We start from the raw sequence: 15,377 nt of genomic DNA on the forward strand, positions 1-15,377 counted from the left end.
ATAAGTAAAAATATGGTTATGACTATGGCGTTAGGACTATGCCAACTTAAACTCGTGCTTAAGCTGGATTTCACTAAATGGTTCAGATCACTTATTTTTTTAATGCTCTTTATATTAAGATCTTTCATAAGTTTTAAGCATAGTACTTCCTCGAATTCTGAGCGTGAATTTGAATGTTGGATTAAAGCAGGCAATGGTCTCAGGCTATGTTGTTCCAAAGTAGTAAAATTCATGTTATTAATTCTTATGGTTTCATTAAAGATTCTTATAAGTATGATCCTTTTGAATTTTGACTAAAAACTTTATCAATAGCTCTTGTACAAAATTTTGGGATTTAACACTATAAAGGTGGAGCGCAAAGGCAAACCATGTAATTTCGATTAACTAATTAATTATTTGCATAGCTGGGTATAAAAAAAACATTTTTTTTCATTCCTCCACACTTATATACTTTAGAAACATGAGAGGTCATTTAAAAATATGAGCCCTTTAAGAATTTGGAGCTCTCTTTTAAAATCTGAGCTCGATACTCTCCTGCACTGATGAACTTCTAAGCTCTTTCTTCCTTGCAGCCAGAACACAAAACAAAAATTCGAAGCTTTTTCTTATAGATCAGCCAGAACTTATGCGCTTAAATGTAGGCACACAAACTTATAAACTAATAAGAAGATAAACAAAATGTTTAGTCTTCATATTTATTTGCGGTTTTATGAAATTCTCACGTACATACATATGTGTCAATATATACACACAAACTTACAATCTAATAAAATGCCAAACAAAATGTTCAATCTTCATATTTAAAAAAAAATATAAATATATGCTGTCATGCTTAAGGAGCTCAAATTGTTGTAATCAATGTGAGAACATGTTTTATTGAAATACAAAACAAAAAACTCAAAACTTGTGACAAAGAAATCATAAGTTCAATATTAAGATGACCTTTAGTTAATTATGAAATTCTCACATGCATATATATGGGAGAGCATGTATATACAAACTTATAGCCTAATAAAAAAGACAATATAAATGAATTACTTACATAAATTTCAATTGGAATCTCAATATTAAATATCCAAACATTAAAATCTTCGTATTACCACAATGATAACATTAAAACCCAGAAAAAAGTATGAGTGCACTTATTGCGTTGTTATATGGAACTGTTTATACACTTACTTATTTTTCTCCACTTTAAGTACTTAATTTTGTTTCTTTTATTTTTTTTAAGGTTGTAAATACCTTTGCATTACCTAAATGCTGTATGGTCATAGTTACATCAGGTATGGGGTATCTATCTGTGATAGTTTGAGCGTTTAGCTTCTGAAAGTCTACGACCAATCTGCGCTTAGGTTTCCCTTGTTCCTCGGTACCTTTTTTAGCGACTGTTCAAATGGGAGAGTTGTACGGACTATTGCTTGGTTGAATTATGTCAATTTTTTTAAAGTTTCTTAATTTCTGTGTTAATGAGGTCGTTATCCGACATAGGGTACGGATATTGCTTGGTCCAATAGTATCGGAGTTCGTTCTAATAGTAGATTGTATTGCGGTGGTATAAGGTAGCACTTCGTTTTTGATTTCATCTTTTTGCATAATTTCTTCGATTTCTGCAATATACCTACTTTTCACTATTAACTACATAATTTATTTTTTGCTCAGATTCACTTTCTTTCTTGGCCTTAACTTAGCTTGTACTCGAAAAAGTTGGTTTCAGCTTTTGTTTTTCTAAGTCCCTGTTAACCCAGAATTCTTCTAATGCATCTGTTTCAAAAAATGTGAGATTATGATCTAATAGGGTTAAATTTTTTTGATTTTGTTACTGAGTAACCGTGAAGAGTTTTCACTTTTACAGGTTTAATAGACTTACCGATGTTGCATTTTTTACTTATGTAATTGTTTGTTGCGCCAGTGTCTATCAGGGTGTTAATTAGTTTGCCCGTATCCCTGCAGTGGCGTTGCAGACACGGAAAATCGTTCATGTACAAAAAAAAACACTGCCTGTTTCATATTCATCATTTTCGTATCTGGTGCAAGCTATTGTAATTCTTCCTCGCGTGTTTAATTTACACTTTGTACCTTCTGTTGTGTGTTGTAATTGCGAGATGAAGGACATCGGTCTCTTTTTTGAGAATCTCCTCGAAATGGATTATTTGGAGGTATCCCTTGCAATTGGCGTACATAGCTGTTTTGTTGTGGACCAAAATTATCCCTACTATAATTTGCAAATTTCGTGTACTGCTGTGATGGATCTACGTCCATTGGTTCGCGCTGTTTCATGGGTGCAGTTTGGTTGTAGTGCACCTATACACTCGGTCTGTACCTTTGTGGTACCTCGTGATATCTTCTGCTTTGGTTTTGATACTGCAATGTACTATTTATTATATTGTCTGTGCTGATTATATAACGGAACGTCGAATTGTGAGTTCACGTTATTGTGGTATATCGTACTTGCGATAGAGTAAGCGGTTTCTAAGTCCTTTGGATTGTGGCTATATAGAGTGCCGCTGGTATATTTGCTGATCAGACCAAGAATGAGTGTCCTTACAGCTTCCTTGTTTGCATATTCTTCCATAGGTGATGGATTTCCTGAGCTATCCATCTTAACTTTAGTGAGTGCAAGATTAAGTGCCTTACTGATTTCGCAATGGAACTCTGCCAAGGTTTTTTCCCTGCCTTATTTTTTTCATTTCTTCGAGCAACAGATGCAGAAGTCTCTGGTCTGCATAGGTGTAATCGAGACGGTTTATTATATCATAAAAATGTAATTTAGTGTCGTGGTTAATTAAAATGTCGGCCGCCTCTCCTTGTATTTTCGAATGTATAATAGAGAATGCCGTGTAGTACGGGGGTGTCGTAGAGTAATTCTTTATATTTTCCATGTGTATCCAGGCCCTTTTCCTCCATGATCGATAATGGTTCTTGTCGCCTATGAATATTGGTAACGTTGTGAGAATTTCTAGGTTGATTTGTGACTCATTGGTGATATGTGATATAGAGTTCTGGTATTGTTTGGTGACTGTGATATTAGATGTTGCCACGGAACTTATTTTGTTGGATTTCAGTGAGCCCTGTGGTCAGATCAGAGACTTATTCTCTCAGGCTTGCGATCTCTTGTGTTGTCATTTCAGGGTTTATATCCAACGATGGGCGCGATAGATTGAAGCTTTCTTGTCGCTTTCTCCGCGAATCTAGTGTGATGTGCTGTCTGCTGGCATCAAGATGCGTTGTATGTTACTATAACGTTGCTTGAATGTTGTATCTGTATATCAAGACTTATTCGTTGTTTTTTTCCAATTTTCCAGGAATTTGAATCTTTTGTTTTTTGAAATAAAAGCACTTTTTTCAAAGATCTAGTGCTGGAAGTTCTTCTTCCCGTGGAATTTTTTCCTGTCCTTTCCTATAATGGATAGTGATGGCTTGAAGGTTTGGTTAAGCCCCAGTTATGAATCCGAGTAGGAAGTTGAAATAAAATATATATATTTATGAGCAAGAGCTCTTTTCAGACTTCGTTTATTTTCAAAAATTATTACATTTTTAGTCTTACATCTATTTATACTATTTCTATGCGTTACTGATAATATTTATATGGGGCTTCTTCGTCTAGGTTTCCAATTAAAACGCGGTTAATTACTAGAACATATATACTAGCTTTTATTACATGTACCTATATATTTAAATACGTGTTGTCAGTACCGCACTTCAAACTTGATTGTCGTTCGTCCCTTTTAAGCGGGAGTCATTGGTGCCGTATGTCGTATCGCTGTAGTCGTATCCCTAACGCAATCAGCTGTTTATCGTTACGACGGTAAACCAAAAACCAATTGGTTGGCTACGATACGGTTACGACCTTAGCGGCACCAATAATCGATTACATTGATTCCCATAAGGTTGGTCGAATCAGCTGTTAAAAGGTTACCGATACGGTTACCGATAAAGCACCAATGTCTGCAGCCTTAACTAAGTTGTGCTAAGCTCTCTTCGTCTAGTTCGGGTTGCCGGTCTAACTATTGAGGGATGCAGTTAGTGCATTGTATAACTAAAAGGTATATCTGCTTCTAGTTGTCCTACGTCCGTCTGTCAATCCCACATTCGGCCATCCTGATGCTTCATTCGTCTCGGATGAAGTATTCATTGGCTTCATGTACTCTGCCACTGTATGCGTTATTCTCGGACCTTCGAATTCACCAACTTTATGCGTAATATAGCGACCATGATCTTGTTTCTCTTTTATTCTATATGGTCTGAAAAATTTTTGTTTCAGTCGAAGTCCTGATCCATATTGAGTGCGCTTAATTGCGACCAACTCTCCGACTTCATACTCTGTTTCTTTTCTGCGGTTCTTGTTGAAGTTTCTCATATTTTCCTTTTGTATACGGGATATGTTTACACGCGCTTCCTCCCGCACTGTGTTCCGCTCTGCCTCCATCTCTTCTATAACTGACTCTTCTAACAACCTTCGAATGTTATAGTTTGCGTTAACGCGCATATCGACACCAGTTAAGAGTTTGGACGGAGAATGCTGAGTGCTTCGCGTCGGCGTGGAATTTATTAGTTGTTGAACTCTGTCTACGTGCTTATACCAAAACTTGGGATTTTGGAAGCAAAGCTTCGTCAATATTGGCATACCTACTCTATGGACCCTCTCCACTTGTCCGTTACCGCGTACACCAGTGGTTATAACCAGATGCTGAATGTGCTGACTTCTACGGTAGTCTTCGAATGCATTTAATGTAAAACCAGCCTCTCTATCCGTTATAATCCTGGATGGGTTTCCAAATATCGCTGATTGTTTCTCCAAACGATCTAACACTTCGTCGCTACCTGTGCTTCTGGTTGGGTAAAAAGCCAAACAAATTTAGAAAACGCGTCGCTGATCACAAAAATATAGTTGTATCGCTTTTTTGTTTCTTCCATAGGACCGACGTGGTCTAGGTGAAATGTTACAAGCGGTTTGTCCTCTTTATTGATGGGGTTTAGCATTCCTTCATTCTCCCAGCTTTGGCCTCCGCGACTAAGCATTCTACATAGCTTTTCACGACGTGTATAACCTTGGGTGCTATATCGTAGATAAAGAAACCTCTCTCATCCAAATCTTGTGTCTTCTTGAAAGCGTAGTGCCCTTGTCTGTCAGCGATCTCGGTAATTTCTTGTTCCGTAGACGCTGGTACTACCATAAGTTCTTTGGCGAGATCTTTATGGATAATACCAGGCTTTATATAAAAATCGTGATAATTTTCATGTTCCAAAACTTTCCTTATCTCTGCCAACTTGTCGTCCTTAAGCTGTTTTTCCTGTATTCTGTGTCGTAAGCTATTAGTCATAATTAGGCAATGCATGCGGCTTAACGCATCCACATGCCTCATCTATTTTCCTTAACGGTGTTCTATCTCATATTGGTAATCCTGAAGGTACATAGCCCAACTCGAAATTCGCAAGGGTACTTCTTGTCTTTTCATTGCAAGCGCAAACGCGTTACAATCCGTAATGATCTTAAATTTGATTCCCATTAAGTATACCCTCCACTTTCTGAGCGCTGCTACGATGGCTAAAACCTCCAATTCATATGAGTGGTATTTCTGTTCCGCGGTTGTAGTCTTTCTGCTCATGTATTCGATGAGGAGCCGACATCTATCCTGTGAGTCTCTTTGCAGCAAGACTCCGCCGTATCCCTGCATAGAAGCATCAGTGTGTATTTCCTTTTGCAATGCTGGATCGAATTTGCGGAGTACTGGTGGATTCACTAAACCAGTCTTTAATTGTTGGACTGAGGCCATTTTTTCGTTTTCTATTCGAAACTCTGCATGACTTCGCAAAAGATCCGTCAATGGTTTAGCCACCAGCGAATAGTTCGGAATGAAACGCCTAAAATACGATGTAAGTCCCAAAAATCGTTGCAATGTTTTAATGTCAGTCGGAACAGGGAAATTCTGTACTACCTGAGCCCTTTCGTGCGACGGGGTTATAGTTGATGCCCCAACAAGGTAGCCCATGACAGTAAATCTCGTCTTCAATATTTGGCATTTTTCCCATTTTATTTGTAACCCGTACAACTCTGCTGTCTCCAACACGCTTTTCAGGCTAGCGATCACCTCCTCCACACTCTTTGAAGGAATAGTTATGTCGTCCATGTTTACACTAATTGTTTTATTGCGGATAAGCTCTCCTAACACCGCATGAGTATATCACGTGAAAACTGCTGGGGAGTTACAAATACCGAATGGAACATATAGGAACTCATATTGCCCATTGTGTGTGACAAGAGCCGTGTACTTCCGTGACGCAGTGTCTAATTGTACATGGAAAAATCCATTACGAAGATCAAATGTTGTATAGAAAGTTGCTGATTTAAGTATTTGCAGCACGTCGTCAATCAACGGCATGGGGAAGTTATCGCGTATAATTATACCTTTCATGAAAATGAAATGGTATATTAATTTCGTCACGAAACCGAAAATTGTAAGTCGTTAAAGGAAAATAGATAGACCCACCATTAAGTATACCGAAATAATCAGGTTGAAGAGCTGAGTTGATTTAGCCATGTCCGTCTGTCTGTCTGTCTGTTTGTATGCAAACTAGTCCCTCAATTTTTGAGATATCTTGATAAAATTTGGTGAGCGGGTGTATTTGGGTGTCCGATCAGACATTTGTCGAAACCGACCGGATCGGACCACTATAGCATATATCCTCCATACAACCGATTTTTCAGAAAAAGAGGATTTTTGTAATATCTTACCCAATTTAACAGATTGAAGCTTCAAACTTCACCATATACTTTCGTATATTCAACATATTTTTTCCTGAAAAATTGATGAGATCGGTCGTGTATATAGTATATATCCCCCACAACCGATTGTTCAGATAAGGAACTTTTCGTAATTACTGCCCTATTTTAATACTAGAGGATTCAAATTTCAACGAATGCTTACGTATATAGCATATATTGTTGTCTCAAAAAATCATAAAGATCGGTGGTATATATAGTATATATATGGTGGTATATATAGTATATATATATAATATATATATATATTTTTTCGCCAATTTTAGCCCCATTTTAACAGCTAGAAGCTTCAAATTTCACCGAATACTTACGTATATAGCATATATTGTTGTCTGGAAAAATCATAGAGATCGATTGTATATATAGTATATATCTCATACAACCGATTGTTCAGATAAGAAACTTTTCGCAATTTCTACCCCATTTTAACAGCTATAAGCTTCAAATTTCACCGATTGCTTACGTATATAGCATATATTGTTGTCTGAAAAAATCATAGAGATCGGTTGTATATATAGTATATATCTCATACAACCGATTGTTCAGATAAGAAACTTTTCGCAATTTCTACCCCATTTTAACAGCTATAAGCTTCAAATTTCACCGATTGCTTACGTATATAGCATATATTGTTGTCTGAAAAAATCATAGAGATCGGTTGTATATATAGTATATATCTCATACAACCGACTGTTCAGATAAGAAACTTTTCGCAATTTCTACCTCATTTTAACAGCTATAAGCTTCAAATTTCACCGATTGCTTACGTATATAGCATATATTGTTGTCTGAAAAAATCATAGAGATCGGTTGTATATATAGTATATATCTCATACAACCGATTGTTCAGATAAGAAACTTTTCGCAATTTCTACCCCATTTTAACAGCTATAAGCTTCAAATTTCACCGATTGCTTACGTATATAGTATGTATTGTTGTGTCAAAAAATCATAGAGATCGGTGATATATATAATATATATATGATGGTATATATAGTATATATTGTAACGAATGTTAGCAACACTGAGCGATGCTATCGTCTCTAAGCCGATGCTAACCAGTGACGTGAATGCACATCAATAATTCAATCATTATGTATCTACATAAACGAAACAATAACTGCGTCTACATATATGTACCATGTACGTATACGAGCAGCGGAGTGGCAATGCACAAACACATGCATATATCTTATCTGAGTTGTCACAAGAGAGAGCAATAATTTGTGCACGTAGTTGTGGCTGGCGATTTTGTAGCCGAAAGTAACTAGTAAGTTCTGGAAATCGAAGAGCCTAGAAGTATGCAGCGTAAACTATAAAAGCGGGGCAGGCGAGTAAGAAGTAATTCAGTTTGAGTTGAGCAATCAATCAGTTATTGATTAAGCACGCGATCTAGCGGCCAATAGTAAAGTTCAATTTGAGTTATCAATCAGTTTGGTTATTAAGCCAGCGAGTAGCAAAGTATAAGTGTTATTGTGAAGTACTTTAATAAAGGCCATTTTTCCATTATTCAATATTGGAGTTATTTGTTCAACAGTTTAGCGATACGAACCTAGCAAAAGGGCAATTAAGAGGAATTTGCAGCAAAATTCGTTACAATATATATAGTATATATATTTTTTTTTTGCAATTTCGGCCCCATTTTAACAGCTAGAAGCTTCAAATTTCACCAAATGCTTACATGTATAGCATATATTGATGTCTGAAAAAATCATTGAGATCGGTGGTATACATAGTATATATCTCATACAACCGATTGTTAGATCTGAAAGATAAGAAACTTTGCGCAATTTCTGCCCCGTTTTAACAGCTAGAAGCTTCAAATTTCACAAAATGCTTACATGTATAGCATATATTGTTGTCTGAAAAAATCATAGAGATCGGTGGTATATATATATTATATACTTCATATAAACTGCCATTTTTGCCCCTTTTTTACGGCTAGAAGCTTCAAAACTCATCAAATTTCATCAAATACTTACGTTTACGTCATATATTTTTGAAATACGTGATTCGTAGTCATAGTTTTTACATGCAGACCACAAAAAACGTGAAGCTTTGCATCCTCACACAAAGAACCTACCTATTTTTTATTTTATATTTATCTTAAAAATCGTTTAGGTATGTAGATCTGTTCACTATATATTTCTTATCTTATACATCCGATTATTCGGAGATTACGAACGGGATAAGATTATTGTTCAGCCCCATTCATGAAAGGTATGAAGTCTTCGGCACTGCCGAAGACATTCCCGTCCTTACTTGTTTTTTCATTTAATTTACGACAATCGCATCATAATCGCTTCTTTCTTTGAAACGAGAACTATCGGTGACGCATACTCTGATGTGCTGACCTGGATAATATTGTCGGCTAACCACTCCTCAATTTGGTTTTCGACAACGGCTTGATCTGCATACGATAGTCGGTGCGGTCTTTGGTAAATGGGCACTTCGTTCGATAAAATAATCTTCAATTCAATTGGCGATAGGTTTTCCTCCACACATCTGTAGTTTGTAATCAGGCTTAGTACACTTGCTTTTGTATCGGGTTGTAAATGATCAAACTCACACTGTTGCTCTACGCTATCGCTAAACCCAATTTGCAACCTTGCCTCAAACTCTTTCTCTAATTCGCCTATATTCACTTCCTTACTCACAACTAATTTCTTGCTAACCGGTGTTTCCTCGCTACTCTCGAGTTCCTGAGTTACAATCCTTTTTTTTGTTTTTTCATCTGACACCTTCATAATTTATTGCTATATCGACTTGGCTCAAAATGTTTTTACCCAAGATAGCGTCGTACAAAATATCGCTCTATTTAGTGACATGAAACTCGGTGTCGACTTCGACTTCATCTAAACTAATACGCGCGGTGAAACATCCGATAGTTTTAATCATTTTGTTACCGATGCCATACAAGGTTTTAATTTTTGGTTATAGGTCAATATATCCAATGCTTACTAAAGTGTCGTATCTTATCGCGCAGATGTCACCACCCGTGTCTAAAAGAGCTGAAAATGTGTGCCCGTTGATTTCTAAATCTCTAAATAGGCATGTATCTCGCGCAACTGGCTTAATATTTGCTTGTTCTTCGCCGTCGGTAACTACATGAACCTTTTTGTTTTCGCTTTTTTCTTCAGTACGCGATGTCTGCTGCTTACAGTCATTGGCTTTGTGACCAACTTGACTACACTTAAAGTACCGAATAGCCGAACTAGTACAATGCCTAACAAGATGCCTTACTTTTCCACACTTAAAACACACTTTGCTGCTGTGGGTCTCACTTATGTCTGTATTTTTCGTTTGAGATAGTTGTGGAACCGCTCTCCTACCTAAACTTTGGGATTGTCCATGACACTTATCATATACGCGCAAGTTCTCTTTTAAATCAGCTATATTTAGAGCTTGGTAAATAATTTATTTATTGAACCTCGTTTCGGGTATACCCTCAATAAAATATTCAATGATACTGGCATCATTCATATCGATCATGCTTGCAATTTCCATCAGCGAGTAAAAATATTCTAGAAAGCTTTCATTTGCCCTCTTACGTCTGTTCTTTAAACGACGATGGATTTCATTTGCACTAAGCTTAACTTCAAACTCTTTCTTAAGGATGGACTTTAACGAGTCCCAATCCTTAATTTCTCTCTGACTCCTAACAAATATTTTAGCCGCACCTTTAAGGAGTTGTTTTCCATAAATAAATTTTTGCACGTCATTCCAATTAACATTACTCTCAAACTCTTGCAACCACTGATTAACGTAAGGTTGCCCACGCCCTGAAAACGAAAACAGAGTATCCTCAATGTCTCGAAGACTAAAATAACTATGAGTCGCATTGTTCAACCTGTTCTGAAAACTTTCATCCACATCTGAACTATCGTCACCTTCTTCTCTGGAAAGGCCGAAGGGTTCTAAAAGCGTATCTCCTAGTTGATAGTCCTAAAGACGTTAGTTTATCCCTAAGGCCGTTCAAGTTCAACGGTAAAATTTCGCTTACGTCCATGTCGACGCTTTACAATAAATATGTTTTATAACTCACGAAGTATATTATGTATTCAAATTTTATCAATACTTAGAATCACAAAAAAAAAATTTGTCTTTCTTGTCAATATATTGGTTGTACTCAGAATTTCCTGTGGACAGATTTTGTGAACTATTTCTGCGTAAATCGCAGTGTAAATTTGCGTACGAAGTGGAAAAGCAGTAAATATTTTCTTTAATTTTCTTAAATCAAAGGTTTAAAAGAAAATCTGAGTATTTATTAATTTAAAATTCAACTTTTGAATGAATTTGTTTTGGATCGATTTCAAAAATAACTTCGAAAAGCCTTTTGTACTTCACTTTAGACAAACATAAACAGAAATGTTTTTCACTCAATTAAAAACTATTCGACAGCTCTGGTTTGATGTAGTGCACTCAAATCGCATGAATGTTTGTTTAAATTCAGTCTAAATTCACAAAATTTAAATAGTATATTTAAACACGGTCAAAATTTATTTTGCTCAAATAGTGGCTTTATATAAGCTGAAGCTAAATGTACTTATTTTGCAACTGAGATTTAATTTCTAAACTGTCGAAATTGTGTATGATTCTTTTAATCAATCGAACTATTTTACTCAAGACAGAATGTGTCTAAAACGTCATCAGACATACAAACTCCAATTTAAATTTGCTCACCAGAAATATCGAACAGTGCACATACATGTATTACACAAAACGTATAGTTATAACAACTTATCTGGCAAATAACTCGAACAACTGCACTTAGTTTGATCTCGCCTGTAACATCACTGTAGCCAACTGCTGTTTCAAACGCCTTCGTTCTCTTTCGCTCAAGCACGCATTAACTGACCTCAACTCTGCTTTACTTCCACTCTTCCACTGCAATCGTAATCAGTGCACAGACTTTACCACTTTATTGGTAGATCTACCAACTGATGCAAAAAAATATTTAATCTAGTCAAATGACAACGATTGTTCCCTTACTTAACCCTTTACGGCGCCAGGTTTTAAATTTTATTAAATTTATATTTACTAGCTAGTAAACACATTGTTCTTAATAAAATCAACAATAAAACTATATTTTTTTTATTTTTTTTCACAAAAAACTGTTTGTAGCAGAAATGCAACATGGCATCAATAGTGCTACATGAATAAAATTCAACTCAAGACGTGTGGAAATTTTTAGAACAGTTATTTTGTTTATTATAACACAAACTTACTCCGCATTTTTCACAGCTTGTTTGTGTAAAATCTTTGCAGCCAGGAAATTTGCACCTCATTCACTTTTCCATCAAAACCTGCCAGTGTCCGTATTGGTCCAACCTCACATCTACCGGGGGAACGTGTTGAGCCGGGCATTTCTTCCTTTTATTTTCAATGAGGCATTTAATATCACTTTTACGTTTCAAACGGTTAACTGTTTGATATTTGCATAGTGTCTCTGCTATAGCTACTCTAAATCCCGCAGAGTTTAGGACTTTACTGGTACTATCTTTTTCAGCGATAATTCCCCGGTATAAAAACCAAGAATTACACATTGCAACGTCCAGGAAGTTGTAAAAAACTCGTATATAGCAATGCTTGCTACGTAGTTTAATTTTGTAGTGACCCATAACAGAGCTTAAAAGGTCAACACCCCCCATATGCCGATTATATTCCGCTACGACAAGGGGACGTTCAATAGACACATATTGTTTTGCTGACATATCCCATCTTCGTACTACAGATGTTGGGTGCTCCCCAGCAAAGTTTGATGCCAGAGTAACGATTTTATTATATCTCCAAGCTACTACAGCTACGTCAACTCCATTACAGTTTCCCACGTATTCTATTGACATTCCGTGGGGTTCTTTTTTTTAAAACTATCTCTGCATGGAGAACAAATTAGTCTGATCCTTGATTAGACTGATAATATCCTCAGTAAAGAGACAGGAAAAACCTCAAATTGAGTATCCAAGCAAAGGATATCAGGCGGTAGCTTATCGGACGAAAATATAGTTGGTCGGCATTCAAGTTCAGATGTTTAGATTTCCATGTAATATTGGTCCTAGGTATTCGATTAGAGGTCCCCTGAGGAGCTTCGGGTATATCGCATAGCACAGCGGAGGCCGGATTTAAATGTGGTGCAGCAGCAATGGTTTCAACGGACTTTGATAGGCTGGCAGTATCCGGAACATCATTTTCCAAATCAAGTGGTAGGTTTAGTTCGTCCTCAGAAGTGTCATGATAGTTAGGTTCGATATTATACGTTGGATCAGTAATATCGTCATCATCAGAAAAATCTAGCCCATCCTCGCTGTCTGCTCATTCATCTATTATATTTCCAGGTCCTTGGTAGTAAAATAATGCTCGCCAGGTTTGATTTTGATCCTCAACAAAAACCTTTGGATTTGAATATAGCACTAAAATTTTCAACCACAAACCGCGGTGTTGCATATATGCAACAAAGAAAAATAAGTAGAGAAATATATAAAAACACGGCTTTGCCAAGAAAATGTTACTAATTGTCAAAATATATTCTCTTACCTTTTTCTGAAACTAATTTTAACTGCAAATATTATTTTTCACCAATAAATCACTTATCGTAAATATATTATTGGAACTCGAAACTGATTTGTACACGCGCGTCACTTAAATGCAAAAAAAAAATTTAAACAATTCCATGTGGTCAACCATTCTGTAATTTTACTGTTAGAATGCTTTGTTGCTAAACTACAACACAGAGCAAATTTGCTCTACCGTCGTGTCATATATTTTGATTTGGATTTAAATGGTATGTTGCAGAAATGCAACAAGGCGCCGTAAAGGGTTAAAGCTTTTCGATTTCACAAGACTTCCATGGAATCATTAATGTTATATGATAAGGAAAAAATAGAAAAGATATTTTCCGACGATATTCTTAAATGAAGGATAAATTTGGGACATGAAAAGAGTCTTGTCGAAGAAAATTTGTTAGGAAATTTGAGTGAATAAATGTGCTCCTTAGCAATTTTACCTCACAGTGGTGCATGATAACGTAATTTGAGTTATTTTATCTTAGTGCTATTTATACTATTGAGATGCGTAGGTTGTTATCTGTTTACTAATACAAAAGTATTTGGGTTTTATTGCTTATTCTAGCGATAGTGAATTTCATTGTTACACATATTGTTTGTCCGTTGCAGTTCATGATAAAGCATATCAGAATGGGTGTGGTGTATAAGTAAGCGCTTATCATAGTGTACGAAACCTGAAGTAAGACGGTTCGAATAAAACATGGTTTCCCCATTGTTGCCGCTTTCCTTTTGTGGCCTGGCCAAAATCCTAAAAAAAAATTTCCAAAATAATTTGTAGCGTAAAAAAAACTCGAATAGAATTAATTATTGACCGGACCATTTTTTGTTGCAAATCTCACTTACACGTAAATAAATAGGTCTTTATTTAAAAGATTCTTTGTTTTTTATTTCAGTTGCTTTCAAAAAAATATGAAATCACAAATAGTGAGTTAACTTTTGTTGAAACTAACTAAATTTATTTATTACCATTAATAACAAATCTGCCCAAAAATGTTTTTGCATTTCAAGATTTTATGCTCATTTTAGATAAAGAACGTCGTATACTGAACAAAAAAATATATAAATTTTCTCCAAAATTATAACATTAAATTTTTAATATTGTCTTTTATGCTAATTTATTTTATTATTTCTTATTTTACTTTACTATATATACTTATATTTAAACTTAGTTTATTATTATTTAAATGCAACTTGACTGCATAGGAATTTTTCACGTTGTATATTAAATGGAAAAAAACCTCCCAAAAAACTTGTTGGTTTTAGGTCAAAACGGCAACCAGCATCAAAGCGGATGTTTTCCATTTCAAAAGTATAAACCATGGTACAATCACCAGGTAAAATCATCAGATTTGCATTTCACATGTTTTTTCATTCGAAGGTGGTCATAAAATGTCAAACTTTGTGTATGTTTACATTTTTTGTTTATTTACGTTTGATGTGAAAATTTATTGCTGCGCAGTGGTTTTTAAATGTTTTGCAAATTTTTGTAAAAGAAGAAAAAAGAATTTACTAGTGTTTTGTGTATATTTGAATATGGGAAAGTGTTGTTTGTGCAATGTTAGAAGGGATAAAGCGGGTGTGAAGCTTTTCACAGTTCCGCAAGATCCAAGGAAGAGGAAAAATTGGGTACAAGCTTGTGGCGTTAATTTTCCGCAAAATGGCTTCATTTTCTCGCTCCATTTTCAAGCCTGTGACCTCATTGTGGGAGCGCAAAGAGTAAATTTGATACCCAACTCCACTCCGTCGCTATATTTACCGGCTTTTATGTAAGTATTCAGTTTCCCGATTGGTGCAAGATAAAAAATGAAATATAATTTTATTTATGACTTAGGAGTACTAATCAAGAGTTTGTTAAAAACGAAAGTTGTCTCGTCGTCCCCAACCGTAATTCCTACGGTGATCTACCAAAATTTCGGACAGTACTTTCGCCGCTACAAAGTTAACCTTTCATCTCTAACATGAAAGAAAAGTAAGATAATATATGCAAGATATTTCATAAAGTCCCTTCTACATGTTTGGTTTTTTTTTGTTTA

The 15,377-nt window shown here is 35.7% G+C and overlaps 1 protein-coding gene and 1 pseudogene across 4 annotated transcripts in view; both read right to left on the reverse strand.

Moving 5' to 3' along the window:
- Cad86C (Cadherin 86C) overlaps positions 1-15,377 on the reverse strand; it is a 2,678,031-nt gene that overhangs the window by 674,881 nt on the left and 1,987,773 nt on the right. The gene's annotated exons all lie outside the window — the stretch shown is intronic.
- Positions 1,976-2,687, reverse strand: LOC137248182 (uncharacterized; annotated as a pseudogene).

Source organism: Eurosta solidaginis, chromosome 1 (assembly GCF_040869045.1).
Source record: "Eurosta solidaginis isolate ZX-2024a chromosome 1, ASM4086904v1, whole genome shotgun sequence".
NCBI lineage: Eukaryota > Metazoa > Arthropoda > Insecta > Diptera > Tephritidae > Eurosta > Eurosta solidaginis.